We start from the raw sequence: 15,000 nt of genomic DNA, 5'->3' as shown, positions 1-15,000 counted from the left end.
GTTTTCACTTGCTTCAACTGATTAATCCCTTAAACCGACAGCAAAGGAGATAGCATTCAACTACTAAAAATATAACTAGCCAAAATCACCGCCTTTTGCCAACAGGATCATGATACGGCGAGTCTCTCTGGGCAGAGCAAATTTTACCGGCGAAGGGCAAGATAATCAGCTGCCCGTAGCACCACCTTATCCATAATTTACATCAACCTGGTCATCCAAAATCAAGCTTAGCACCTTGGTATTAGCAACACTAATTAGGGAGAAACAACAACAGTTATTATAAGGTAATTCGTACTAAAAATAATGTAACTCTCAAGACATTTTTAACAAAAGTACTTGGATAACATTTGGATAAAATAATTAACAATATACCATGTCAGGCTTAGAAACATTAATTAAAATTTGTAACGAACGACTACCAAAGTAACTGCTGAATATGAGTCTAGACACAACCGCAGTCGGAGTTTAGATTCTCGAAGTGAAAGCAAAATGGATTTTGATCAAATATCATAGTGATGAGAATCGTTTTCACTCCAGCGTACCATTGTATTTAGCGCTAAGTAAAATGAAAATTTGCAAACATTACGAAGCTTATCTTTAGCATTAAATTAATAAGTTGTTTTGAATTACACACGATACTTTCTAATGAGCCAGAACGTCGAGCTGCACCGTTAAAAAGTATGTCTGTTCAACATGTCTTCCTAAGTCACCCAACCCTCTAAACTAGTCTAGGCCCATGGGCCGAGCTAATTATAAAAATTTAAATATAACAATTTAAAATCTAACAATTGCATATTTAAAGGCAGGGAAATAGTCCAGAGGCAAATGCTATGAAATTCGAGCTAAACCGCAGCGATTACACAAGTTTAAGATACCTACCACATAAATGAACTGGGCATTAGTGACCGAAGAAAAACGGCAGCCTACTAATAAGATTCGTTGAGATATGCAAGAATTGTATACGGGGCCAGTTTCAAGTTCAAGTTGAATCTGATAGCAAATATGGTTCTTAGTATCGCATAGCACTCTTACATACGCTCCCTTTAGCAACAGTCATTATCTTCACTGAACCTTTAGTAACTCCCATTTTACATTCTAAAGTTTACTTGCAATGTGTTAACATTCTTACTAGAATAAATTTAAACTCATACACAAGAGTTCTTCATACATTACATAGGCTGCTTTGTTCGTAGCCCAAGTAGTATTCAACTATTCTGAGAAAAACTCAGAAAAATTTTACCTTACGTTAAGCAGGTTCTTCATAATCCGTCACAGATATATTGTTTTCTATATGGCATCGTTTCCTCATCATCAGTTATTCAAGTTCCAGCGCGTACTTTATTTCTCCACTGGAGTTTTTTTTTTTTTTCATTTGAATATGTCTACTGTCCTATATTCGCCAATGGATTTTGAATGCGAAGGAAGCTGTCCGCACCTGAAAGAGGAAATTGCTCAACTTAATCAATACTTCCAACATTCTCAAGACTCAGAAAACTAGTAAAACTAGACTTAGAACATTTTACAAGAGATAAATATATATATCACTGACATTTCTACATATTCCACTTCATATATCAACTGGGTGTGATACTTAGAAGAATAAACTTTTATGTAGTGCTTTAGGGTGATACCGAGAAAAAAGTGGCTATCTCGTAAAGCTGAAATGGTGAAAAAAAAAAAAATTATGTTATCTAAGCAATTTTGCTTAAATTCGATGTAACTATGTTCGTTTGTGAAGGGCCCATTTTCTGAAATTCTTTTGAAGGGAAAGAAGATGAAAATTACGCATTTATAGTACAGTTTTCCTTGTTTTTCTCAGGTCCTACTTCGCCGCAGGCGCTCTACAATACCCGGAACAACTTTGTCACCATATATTATACAGTAATAATGCACTATACACATTCTGAAATTTGTAGGGTGTACCTACGTACAGGGCCAGCCCAAGCCTTTATCGGGCCCTAAGCAGGATTGGATTTGTGTAACCCACCCGCTACCGATAATCACCACCACCGGTGCTTGAACACGTGACTATTTCATGTACTATAAAGGTGTCACTAACCATATAGGGGCAACCAAATCACAGTATGGTCCAGTATTATTTGCACTTTCAAATTTCAAGAGTGATGTATTGTGCGGTGTATTGAACTTGTATTTGTGAGTACCAGAAAAAATCATTTGGCAAGACCACATTCACAATAAAACTTGTTACTCAGTTTAATTACTTTTATTTGTAAAAACGGGAGCAGTTGTGCAAAAATGCAATTTCCCACTAAAATTAAAACCAAATAATATAATTAAAGCTTCTTATATGAAAAAATTTCAGGCGTATAAATATATTAATTGCTTGTGAAAAATACTGATGATGTGCGCAAAATATGTACCGAATTAATCTTTACTTCGCACGTTTTATGGATTTGCAGTTGCACCACGGAGTACATAAATAGAAGCGAAGCACAGCAGCGACTCGTGACTAACTGTATTGGATCATTTTTTATTTATTCTTTACTTCTGCGTTCTATTTATTTTTGCTTTTCTAAATTTAATTAATTTAATATTTCCCAAGTGCTCTTGCTTAGTTCGCCTATGCATTGGGCCGGCTCTGAAGGCGTGCGCCATATTATACTAACTTGGTCCCCCTTTGCCATAACTCTTAGAGAATAGCTAAGTCCTTACGTCACGTAAAAGACTGGTGAACACGGCCAGGCAAAAGACAGACATCAGAAAGGGCTTTTCAGTTGATAAATGTCCTTACTCAGTAGTAACTATCTTCGAGATATCCCATGATCCCCCGTAATGAACTTAGTCCCAAAGTACGAATTTCATTATAATTTTTTGTTGTTTTGTCAAAGATTGAACTCAAGTATCATCAATAAAGTCTAAGCTAAAGGTAAATTTAAATAGCACATAGAAAACCCTAAACGGCTTAGTTACAGAAACCGTAAACTTGAAAGCGTAGTACAGTATTATTCCAAAAGAATGTCCATGTGGCAGAACTGAATTCCACCTGTAACTCCAGGTTAGCGGCTGCTTACTTTTTATGATAAGTATAACAGAATTACTCTATAGATCTTGTTCGAGAGGAATAATTAAAACTAATGCTCAAGTAATATAATTTTCACAAAGCTTTAACCGATTAATCCTTTAAATATATAGCTTAGGAACTAAAAGTAATCAGCTGTAAATGTCACTTGCAAAAATCAGTGATTTTGGACAACTGGATTACTTTCGAATAATTTACAATAGTAACTTCCAGCAATAGATATAATCGTACATACAGGAAATAGTTTTCGGATGTAAAGCTTGCTATGAGCTCTCAGGTCTTGATATGGAGAATCGATTTTGGCAAATCCCTGAAAAAATACGAATTTTTAGAAAGCGATCCCTTACTTCATAGCGACAGATAATGTAATGCATGTAAAAATAAACGCGGTCTTCAAGACCAATTTTGAAGGTAAACTCAACTTATATTTATGTAAAAAAAAGATTAAATTAAAAATAATAAGACAAATAATTGCGTAGTTTTGTCACAGTAGATAATAAAAGATTTTGAAACTACCTCTCCGCCATGTGCCATTAATTAAAAGATCAATAATATTTCTGCAGAACCGTAGAGCATGTATTTGCCTCCATGGATGTTTACTACATATGTGACTGAAGGACATATCTAATAGAGACTCTATAGGTATTCACTGTCCAGAGGTTATTTTGCCTTCATGGGCGGGGAGGTCGAAATACCAAACTGCCCACACCTCCTCTTTATCCAGTAACTTACGCCCATCTGATCACAAAAAACAACCATAGTACCTTGGTACTAGCAAGAATATCATCACCAAACTGTAATTATAAAGGTAATTTTTAATACACATCATATAACTACATTTTGTAATGGGGAAAAAGTGGAATAATTATTTTATTTTACAAGGAAAACTTGTAACTGGGATTAAGCGATTTTTATGGTACCTTTACATAGGATTTCTATTATAAAGAGGAGGTAGAATTTATCTTGAGATAAGATAGAAGGGATAGTCAACAAGACTTAAGCAATAGAACTATTGACCGACTGGATAAAATTTCTTAGAAATACCTTGTCAGGTTAAAAGACTTCCGACTTCAATAAACTGTTTCTCAACAATGGCTTGGGAACTGTACTTAAATTTGAAATGACCAACTAAAACAACAAGTTAATCAGACTCCATACAGCTGTATTAAGATTCAAGAGGCGAAAACTTAGTAGTTTTGATCTACTACGATAACTGGGAAAATTTTTCAATCTAGTTTGACGGAGAGAGAGAGAGAGAGAGAGAGAGAGAGAGAGAGAGAGAGAGAGAGAGAGAGAGAGAGAGAGAGAGAGAGAGAGAGGAAACGCATAGTAACAATTAGAATAACTGAACTTAAAATATTAAGCATCGTCATGCGTAAAACAATTTAGGTCCAAGTTTAAGTAACGTCATATTGCAACTTAAAAGTTCAAAATTGCTCGGTAGTATATTTCATTTGTTCCTTAATTTCCTTACTTCCTTTTGTCGGTAGATTTGAGTCATTTCGGTTATTTAAGTGACAATTGGACTTCCAATGACGATTTACAAAATGCTGACTTCAGAGCCTTCTTAATAAATCACAGTTAAGGACCTAGTTGGCAAGTCGTCCTATTTTGGTGGTCTGGCTACTCGACTCTATGTAAAAGTTACAGAAAAATAATAAAAAAAATCACATTAACATTCCCTAGTTCTTGACCTCAAAGGGCTTTAACAAGATATGTATCAATGTATCCTCCTTTGCTGCTTGTTAATACAAGCCTGTTGGGGATGACCGTAAAAACATAGATAATAGACTAAATATCATAACAATGTCACTTTTTTCCAGTGACATTTTCCCTTACCCAAATTGACTTTTTCCGGCTACTGGCTACTTGTGGCACAGACCAATTAATCACATGGAAAAAGTAATTGCTTATTGGATCGACAAATTAATTTTTATTGAAGAAAATATTAAGGTCATGAATTAAACTTTTTTTTCACAAACACCCACTATTACATCCCAGTATAAGTACCATTCAACACCCAACCTTCTCTACCCCTACCGTTAACTAACAGCTATGGCCTTGAAGATGACATCCAGAACTATGGCATTTTAACCTTTCTGATGTAACGCTTTCCAACAATAACTATAGAAATTACCATCAAAGACCATACCCTAAATGAATTATTCTATAACTTGATAATAACAGTATCGCTGATTAAGTTTTTTTTTTTTTTTTTTTTTTGCAGATACCGGGTTGGAGCGGCCTCCTCAAAGTTACTGTGCTAAAATGCATTTGGAATGTTTTAAGAGTCCTGAAATTTGTAGCCATAGGATGGCAGAATAAGTTTCGTCTTCAACACCCAACCTTCTCTACTCCTACCGTTAATAACAGCTATGGCCTTTAGGATGACATCCAGAACTATAGCATTTTAACCTTTTTGATGTAACGCTTTTCAACAAAAACTATAGAAATTACCATCAAAGAACATACCCTAAATGAATTATTATCTAACTTGATAACTGTATCGCTGAATAAGTTTTTTTTTTTTTTTTTTTTTTTTTTTGCAGAAGCCGGGTTGGAGTGACCTCAAAGTTACTGTGCTAAAATGCATTTGGAATGTTGGTTTTAGAGTCCTAAAATTTGTAGCCATGGGATGGCAGAATAAGTTTCGTCTTGATATTAGCAATGCCGATAATATCAAGACTTTACCGAGAAATTCAGACATAACCATTTGACTGTTACAGGAGTGTAGAATGAACGATTAATTTGGAATAATGGGGTAAATCTTCGAATGTGTCCGCTAAGTATACGCCAAATGAATCTTCGGTAGAGTGGACAATGAGAAAAAAGGCCTGCTGTAAGTAATGACCGTTTATTTACAATTTCAAGGTATGCCCACCTCTTTACTGATATGCCAGGGAAGAGAATAGTTAAAACTTGTTTGGTGGCACTGTGTCTCAAATGTCATATCTAGATTCTTTAGATTCTTGCGATTACCCATCCCAAGATAAAAACTTACGAACTATCATAAAGATAGAGCAACATTGCGATACCGCTATTGCAAAGGTGTGGGATAATCATTGCAACTATCAGAAATATCAGTTATTACTCGCAATGTAATATCTACTTATGACATTACTAACATGAGTTAATTTTGCGGATCTCAATACCTTAGGTGACATCACGGGTGTAGTCAGGAATTTACCTTATATTAAATTACACGGCTCTGATGGTCTCCTTAGATCAGTGTTCAATTTATTCCAGTACTAGTTAACTAGTACTGGCTTTCTTCACTGCTTTCTTCAATGTGCACGATTACATATTTCTTGCTTTACTTAATACCAATAATGAAAACGAGAAACTAAATTATGGAAACTTAAACTCTATAAATTACAAAATATGTTTCACGCATATATTTCTCATTCTACACAAAAGACATTTGACAGTTAACTATAAGAAACTCTGAAACTCGCTAGAGATTTAATATTCTTATGAGAGGTATGTTACTTTTGACGTAATTTAAACTTTAATATACGGATACCATGTGAGCCACGTGATGAAATGTAACATATGATAAAGTAGTCATTACTTTCGATAAGCTGCTAAGTCGTGCTATTCCTGAAAGAGTTGCAGTTTTCCCAATAGGGCAGTCGCATCTATAGGCTATGATTACTGTACTTAAAGAGTTCTCAAACTTAAATCGAACCATAAAATCCACAGGAAATTAACTGGTTACTCTAAGCTTTACATATTATAAAGCAAACAAAGAAGGTTTTTTTCAACAATAGTTACGAATGCAACTCAAAAGTGGCTATTGTTATACCACTGCAGGCCATAATTATCAAAATTGAACTAAATTAAAATCGACTAATTTCGTACGGGGGACACACACACATACATACATACAGAAAGAGAGAGAGAGAGAGAGAGAGAGAGAGAGAGAGAGAGAGAGAGAGAGAGATTCCAGAAATCACTTAAACAATACTAAGCCTAACGCTACGAACAACCTATTGCGCGCCAGTCATTTACGTTCACTTGGGGCTTATCTGGAAGTACGTTGTTGTCAGACCTGAATCATTCCTTATTACACAGGAATTCGAAATGCACGAAACTGCAGTCCAAGGGCTGAGTATCCTCTTTAAACAATTTATAAAAAAATCCTATGAGGTTTTACTCGTATACTCAGCCATTCGATATATTATGTCTTAGACATTTCCTTCAGCCCCTTTAAAGCATTAATCATTTTCGGAAGCTCTAGTTGAGAAACCTTGCTTCATGTATATGCAATAAGAGTTAAATATTGCCCAACTGAATTTTTATGAAAAAAGTATCAAACTGTCAATTAAGTCATTTGGTGGAGCTCCGGCCTGGCAGCCAACAATATACGTATGACCAATAAATGGGGCATTCCACCACCTGTTAATAGTAGTTAACTACTAAGTTAGAATCTGGAAAAAACATTTTTAGATATTAATGGTCTTAAGTATTTAATTATGGTAAACTGAGGAAACATGCTCCTAAGTGCATCAACTTTCCTCAACTGTTTTAAAGTCACAAAATGACTTGGATGACAAACAAATTATGACCTAACTTTCTGCAGATACGTAAACTTTCTGCAGATACGTATGATCAATTACTGTACAGGTTCTTAAGGCATCTACTGGACATTTGTGAAAACACCGAGACAAGACTTCCTGTTTACTCTCTGCTGATATAACACTTTTTGAATATTGCACGTTGTTAGCTGGGGATTGGTTTCGTATTTTCTGTACACTATGGTGGTTCAGAATTCATCAGGAATATTAAGAAATCTTGGTACGGAGCCGCCAGATTGAAACATAGCAGCATTGAAATCAATAAAACTACAGCGACTGTAGTAGCAGAGGACATGTGTTGGTATTAAGAGGTTAAATGTGGTATATCAATTGACTCTCAAAGTTTAGTATGCATTAACTTTTTCCTTAGAGCTATTCCCATTTAAAAGGTATAGATATAAACAAATTCCCTAGATTCCATAAATTTTCAGAAATCCCTAAATTATCCCCAACGTCCTTAAAAGTCCCTAGGGATAATTCCCTAAAAGTGGGAGCCCTGTGTGACACGTCGGCGAGATCTAGCGAGCCCATACCACAATATAGCAGCGCCCACTTTACCCATTTTCAATTCACGCAAGCTCTTTTTTTGGTCGGGTAAAACGGATAGTGCAGCATATTAAGTCACAAAAGGTATGAATACACAAAAGCACGGGGAAATGTTGGTTAACGGAGTCAAGAAGCAAGAAGGCTGTGAACAGGACACTGAATATACGGTACCTTGTCTGATCAATATATTGCCCAAAACACGGAGAATGTGATTAAACCACAGGCACCCACTCAATAGACTGTCATGGAAGAATAACAAGCGTTCGAAAAAACTAAACTGTAGCTGATAAATTGGGCCTGTTTTGAAAGACTTGATAGAAGGGGTGACTTAAGGGATAACAAATATTTGTAAAAATATTATAAAACCGATACAATTTTATATGCCAAAAGTTAGCATCATTTACCTCTTATTTTGTGGGACCTAGCACATACTTTGTTGGCCATCGTGCAGTTCCTTCAAATTTTAGAAGGGCGATCAAATTTAAATAAAAGGATTAAAAAAATTTCTCTTATTTTTCGCAAATAATTCATATAGTCACTAATTGAATAATTTGGTTACACCTTTTAGTAAAAGCTTCACATAACGTATATTATTAGATCCACGAGTTTATATTAACCATTCGTGTTTTGATAACACAGTGTATGTCAAGGTCAAAATAAACTAGTTTCATTTCCTAATGCCTTGTGGACTAAACCTAAAACCAAACATCCTGTAAAATGAAGCAGGTGGTGGGTACGTCCAGTCACGGGGATTCGATCCCCACCTCACGGTGTGCCCTCTTCTGATAAATTAGGAAATCAAGTTAATACATATGACTGTTCACCTATCCCTTTCACAGGTAAAATCAGGATTAAATCGGGAAATCATAAGCACACTTGCTCATGATGGGGTTATCTGGCATGGCCATGTGTATACTAATAACTTAAAACAACTTAGTCTATGACAAGGTTAACCTTTCTGCCAATCACTGTCAAATGCAAACTAGTCTGGGTGTACTCAATGGGGATGGTAAGGGAAGACTAGTGGTTGGATTATGTGATGGTTGTTACCAAATAAAGTCTAGCTCTGCATTTTGTTAACTATATCTTCAGTCTGTATCTTTAGCATTTCCGATTAATTTTTCTTCTTTTCGAATAGTGTACCTTTTTGTCTTTCAGTATTCTATCTCGCTGGCTATTTATCCACCTACCAGTTTATGACTGCGAATGGATCAGTAGTGTCTTTTTGGAGGTTTATTCCTTCTTTGAAGTGAAAATACAATAACACTAAAGATTCCTTGTTAAAAAACGAGAGGGGAAGGGGAGAAAGTGATTTCGGTTCTTATAGTCCTTAACATAATACCCTCCTTATTTCATGATTGTACGTAATCGATTGAAGGTACATAAAAATGAATAAAGCATTTCGAATTTATAGGAAACTTGCAAAAAATTAAATGACTTCACCCTGAGTAAAAGTAGCCTCGCCTGAGGACTTAAACATCCCGGAATTGTACTAGATGGGTGTCAGTGGGAGAATACCGCTTGATGAATGTGACCAATAACGAGGATTCACTAACTTAATCCTATACAAAGAAACTAGCGCATCTAATTTCACTAGAAACCAAAGTTCATAAATATATTACTTTCTTTAGGTCATGAGGAATCGCTGGAGATTCATCAATGATATTTACCATTTCCACTTGGGAAACTGCCTGACTCTTAAAAAAAATAAATAAAAAAATTAAAATAAAAACTACCAAGGTAGCTATCTAAACATTGTTTGTACAAATAAGAACCCCGAGCTGCCATCCAAAAACAAGGCAAGCCACAACTAACCAAGATCCGTAGAGTTTAATCCACAGACATGTAATTCAACTAAAAGGAACTGACAAAACCTTAGAGGAGCACACTTTAAAAACCTCGAAGATTGACCTAATGGGTTGCTTTATACCACAGATAGTTGGGATATCTTACATACACCAGATTTGAAAACACGGTTGAAATGGTCAATTTTGGTGCCACAATGACTACAAATTAAAAACTTAACGAAGGCTGCGATGCTAATGGATAAACGAGTGGATGGCAGAGGACTAGTGCAAGAGGACCTAAATATACCAGGAAAGTTTCAGCTAGCAACAACCGAAAGCAAAAAACGATAAAATTTCATATATCAAGACAATGTTCAACATTTGGAAAGTTACCCTTATTAAACAGCATGAAAGACAAATAAATTCACCCAATTGTCAAACATACTCAGTCTACTTTGTAATAAACTGATACGACGGGATAACGGTGTCTTACAACATGATTGTGCTTAAGAACGAAAAGGAAACGAAATATTTCTCCTTTTAAGATATTAGTTTTTGTTTTATAAAGCTAAATTGGACGGAAAAATACACAAAATGATTTTACTTTGAACCGGGTCTTTCTGAGGGAAACCTTTTGACACAAAAGCATTTTTGGAAACGTTAACACTACGACGCTACCTGTAAGACTGTTCCAGCTTCCCCTTTTCTCTTCTAGTTCCAACATTCCAAAAGAACACGTTTCTGTCTTTTTTCAGGAGTTTCTATTGATGCATAAAATATATTTGACATTATACTGGTTTCTTAAAACATAAAACAAAGGGAAATTAAAATGATGTTCAATATTTATTCAGGGCAATTGGCGAAGGGCTGTTCAAAACTTTGACTGTACTTCACAGCAAAACAAATTCAGAATAAAAGGTTCCAGAAATAATAATAATAATAATAATAATAATAATAATAATAATGGAGAAACAAATCCACAGTTATATATATGTAGATATATTTATAGATAAATTTGTACAGTTAGCTTTCGGGAATCTGTTAGATTCCCCTTTTCAGTAATAATAATAATAATAATAATAATAATAATAATAATAATAATAATAATAATAATAATAATAATAATAAGGAAGCCCATATAGCTGTGTCAGTGCGCCAATGCACGTACGAATACGAACACGTGAAACCATAAATCATCTCTAAAAACAAAATAGCAATTTGAAATCCACTACCCCTTCACCCCCGATCTCTCTCTCTCTCTCTCCTCTCTCTCTCTCTCTCTCTCTCTCTCTCTCTCTCTCCATGTAATTTTATTAAGGATCTTGATACTCGGCGGAAATGTTACCTTAAATTACCTCTAGCAGGAAAAGTATTTCAGTTAAATCAAACAGAGAGAGAGAGAGAGAGAGAGAGAGAGAGAGAGAGAGAGAGAGAGAGAGAGAGAGAGAGAGAGAGAGAGAGAGAGAGAGATCGCGGGTGAAGGGGTGGTGGATTTGAAATTGCTATTTTGATCTTAGAGATGATTTATGGTTTCACGTGTTCGTATTTGTACTTGGATTTTATTCTATTAATTTGGAACATAATTTTGACAGGAAGTAATTCAACACAAGTGCTATATGGAATGATAGTGCCAAATAGATGAACTTTATATTTTCTACACTTGAGAATAATGTTAGACGCATAATTTTCATGGTTTAATATATTTGTAAATACATACGTGAAGATCACAGCTCTGTAAAAAGAGGTGTGCAGACACTTTTCTTATTACTGTCAGGAAAGAACGCTGAATGGCAGAGGCATTAATATCCTTCCCCATTGTTCTAATGAAATGAACCAATGATTGTTGCCCAATTTGTGGCCACTAGGTAGGCACTTCAGTTGAAGGGTAACAAACTGCTCCTCTAAGAAAACTGGGACAACATGCTCTAGTTCTGTAAGAATGTGTGTCTTGCTATTGCCTGATTATCCAGGTTTGGAGACAGACACTGGAAACTATGGTTCTCTCATATAATAGGTTGGTAATCACTTAGAATGAGGTTTTATCAAACATCTACTCTCTTGAAAATGTTGTCTGTCTCAACAGGTAGTCATAAAGTCATATGTCACAGTGAGTGACCCTGTGATGTGGATTAATGACAAGCGCCACTTCATTTCCAAAGCCATTCGTAGGATAGACAGTATGATTGCATTGAAAGGAGCTGTGCTTCCTTATACATGTCACACTATCTAGGATCAATATTGCATGGGTCCTCTTTGGATGCTTCAATTTTCTGAGAGCTAGTAAGACAGCCAGCAGTTCCAAGAAATTGAAGTAACACTTCCTAAGAACAAAAGACCATCTTCTAGGTAACTTATGAGTCATCCAATGGCCTCCCAACTTCTCAAGGAGGACTACTTACACGGCAGGGGAAGCCAGAACAACCTTTATGGTAAGAGCACCCTTCCTTGGCCAGGCTGGAGTTTCTTTCCAAACAGCTGTTTTCATGGGTCGATGCTGTCTTGAAACCTGATACAGGAATTTGAGAGCCATACTCTGATCATGTTCTTGGGTTATGGTTTGATCAACTGTAATAGGCCTAAAATTCATTCCATTCGTCAAGGGGACATTATGGACCAGATATTTCCTTATTCAGGCTTGTCTTGCTAGGAGGAGATAACAAGCTCACAAGTGTATTCCTCTGAATCGCAGCCACACAAAACCTACATTGAGTGTGAGGCAGAGCTTGTCTCATTTAATAAGGAAATATTTTGACTAAAGTCTATTGTTTACCAATCGCAGGTTTAGTAAGATTTTTCTCAGGTGGGTTCCAAAGTAGAGTCACCACTTGAACTCCCTCTTGTTCAACTTTAACAGTGCGAGATAATTATCCATTCAGACGAGTCCTTTTGTAAAAGAGCCTTTTGTACATACTTCTCCATGGGTGATAAGAGGGAATAGTACCATTGCTACCCCAGCCCATTAGACGAAATGTTGGATTCCCAATGGGATGACTTCCCTTGCATGTGGTGTTGTAGAAGGCGACCCCCAACTTGGCAAACCATATTGATACCCACCTCTTCCTGTGCCCTTACTGGATATTCAAGAAGCTGCCTTTTCCTAACTGGCCAAAGGCAATCTGTCTTCCTCAAAAGGGATGATGTTGTTGTTGCTCCCTATTCTGGTACTTGGAATATACTAAGAAATACTGGAGGTTTATAGGGATACAGGTTGTACTATGCCTTCTTGGGTTCTGATGGGAAGAGAGGAAGGTAAAATTACAAGTAATATCGCTTCCCAGGTTTCATGCATCTCACAAAATTCTGTTTCATCCAATGAGATCTGTTACAAAGTCCACAAAGAGATCATGGGAAAAGTGGGAGAAGTGTAACAAAAGGGTGACACACTGGGAAGTGATGTGTTGTACCCTGCCAGTGCCTCTTTACAGGCCTATAGTGCTACCCTTGGCTAAAAAAATCTGTATTGAAGTGAACTGGCTAGAATTATGGGAAAAAATTATCTGATATGAAAAGTCAAATATTGCCCTTGATGATGACTGATAATGATACAGTGATATAGTAGATGACCTCATTTTGCCTACAATATGCTCCAATGGCTCGTGAACCACAAAACCTTTGCGGCCAAATTCCTACAATAATCTTGTGACACAGGTGATTCCGCAGGTAATATTGTGGATGAGTCTCTGGCCCTTGAAAACCATCGGCTATGGCAAAGTTATGCTAGGGACACAAATAAAAAGAGTTTATGTTGCTCATCACAAAAGCTAGTGACATTCACTGCCATGCTGCTCAGCATGTAATTATATGTCATCTGAAAATCTAGTTGAGCATCAGAATTACCAGTCATCACACAGCTTCATCTGAACTGACAAGTATTGCCTGCTCGAGCGATAACAAGGGCTCTCAAGAATATTTGGAAGTTATACAGACTACACACTATTCAAATAATATGGGAAGAATAATTAGGATAGGTTCGGGGCATTTCAAATAATGGATGTGGAATCAAAACGGGAAGCAAACTAGAGAAAATTTTGCCTTCATCTTCAGAGCAGCATGATGAAACAAATCTCCCAACTTAGTCCATTCCAAAGCAAAAAGGACATATCCCTTCATCCAACTACGGTATAATTTAGGTGAAGACGTAAAACCCACAATGAAACAAAATTAAAAATGATAACTCAATAACTCCAGCCCAGTTTTTGATAATATCTAGGTAGAAAGACCACAAAAAAGGAGTTACTCCAAACGCATCTGGCTTATCAGATGAGAATCTTAGCAACTGACAAACCATCTCAGACCTTACAGAAAATGACTTTTGAGTGAGGGAGAAGATGCAATTTAAACACTAAACAAAGCAATGACAAAAAATTTGAATGAAAGCCTTATTCAGCAAAATAAGACTAAATTCTGGAAAGTAATTTCAAAGCTAATTCAAAGATGAGTGGAGGAGATGCCACATACAAGCTGTAGTATCACTTGCTTTGCCAAGAATAAAATAAATGCTTCAGACACCACCCCCAACCCACGTGATGCAGTCACATAAAAACGAGCAAATGATGAAAAAGTACCAGTGAGAATATCAATACTAATAAGCCAAATTTTACAAAGAAACAGTAAAACTCCTACGCATTTTCTTTTGTGATAATTCATTCATAAGGAGGAGCTACCTTTCCAACTCATATCAAAGTTTATTGCCCTAACTACATACATACCATATTGGTTGAAGCTCTGAAATTGCGTGAATCTATTTTTGGATTTTTACTGTAGAACTAAAATGAAATTGTAAAGTTTTTTATCGCCAAAACATTTTCAGCTTCAAATGACAAAATCTAAAACAAAGTGTCAAATCATGAATTATTATTATTACTATTATTATTATTTATTTATCACAGTCATCCTATTAGACTGGGTGGTTTTTATAGTGTGCGGTTCCGGGTTGCATCCTGCCTCCTAAAGAGTCCATCACTTCTCTCACCATGTGTGGTGTTTCTAGGAACACACTCTTCTGCATGAGTCCTGGAGATACTTCGGCATCTAGTTTTTGCAGGTTCCT

General features: G+C 36.1%; 1 long non-coding RNA gene across 1 annotated transcript in view; it reads right to left on the bottom strand.

Annotated features, from left to right (window-relative positions):
• LOC135216883 (uncharacterized) overlaps window positions 1–10,628 on the bottom strand; it is a 16,321-nt gene extending 5,693 nt beyond the window's left edge. The window contains exons 1-2 of the long non-coding RNA XR_010314951.1: window positions 10,555–10,628; window positions 1,241–1,435 (exon numbers count right to left, since the gene is read on the bottom strand). This is a non-coding gene — a long non-coding RNA (uncharacterized LOC135216883). The remainder of the gene's footprint in view (window positions 1–1,240; window positions 1,436–10,554) is intronic.
• Between the last annotated feature and the right edge of the window lie 4,372 nt (window positions 10,629–15,000).

Source organism: Macrobrachium nipponense, chromosome 6, assembly GCF_015104395.2.
Source record: "Macrobrachium nipponense isolate FS-2020 chromosome 6, ASM1510439v2, whole genome shotgun sequence".
NCBI classification, from domain to species: domain Eukaryota; kingdom Metazoa; phylum Arthropoda; class Malacostraca; order Decapoda; family Palaemonidae; genus Macrobrachium; species Macrobrachium nipponense.
Note: the sequence above shows the minus strand (reverse complement) of the source record. Positions and strands in the feature narration are given on the sequence as shown.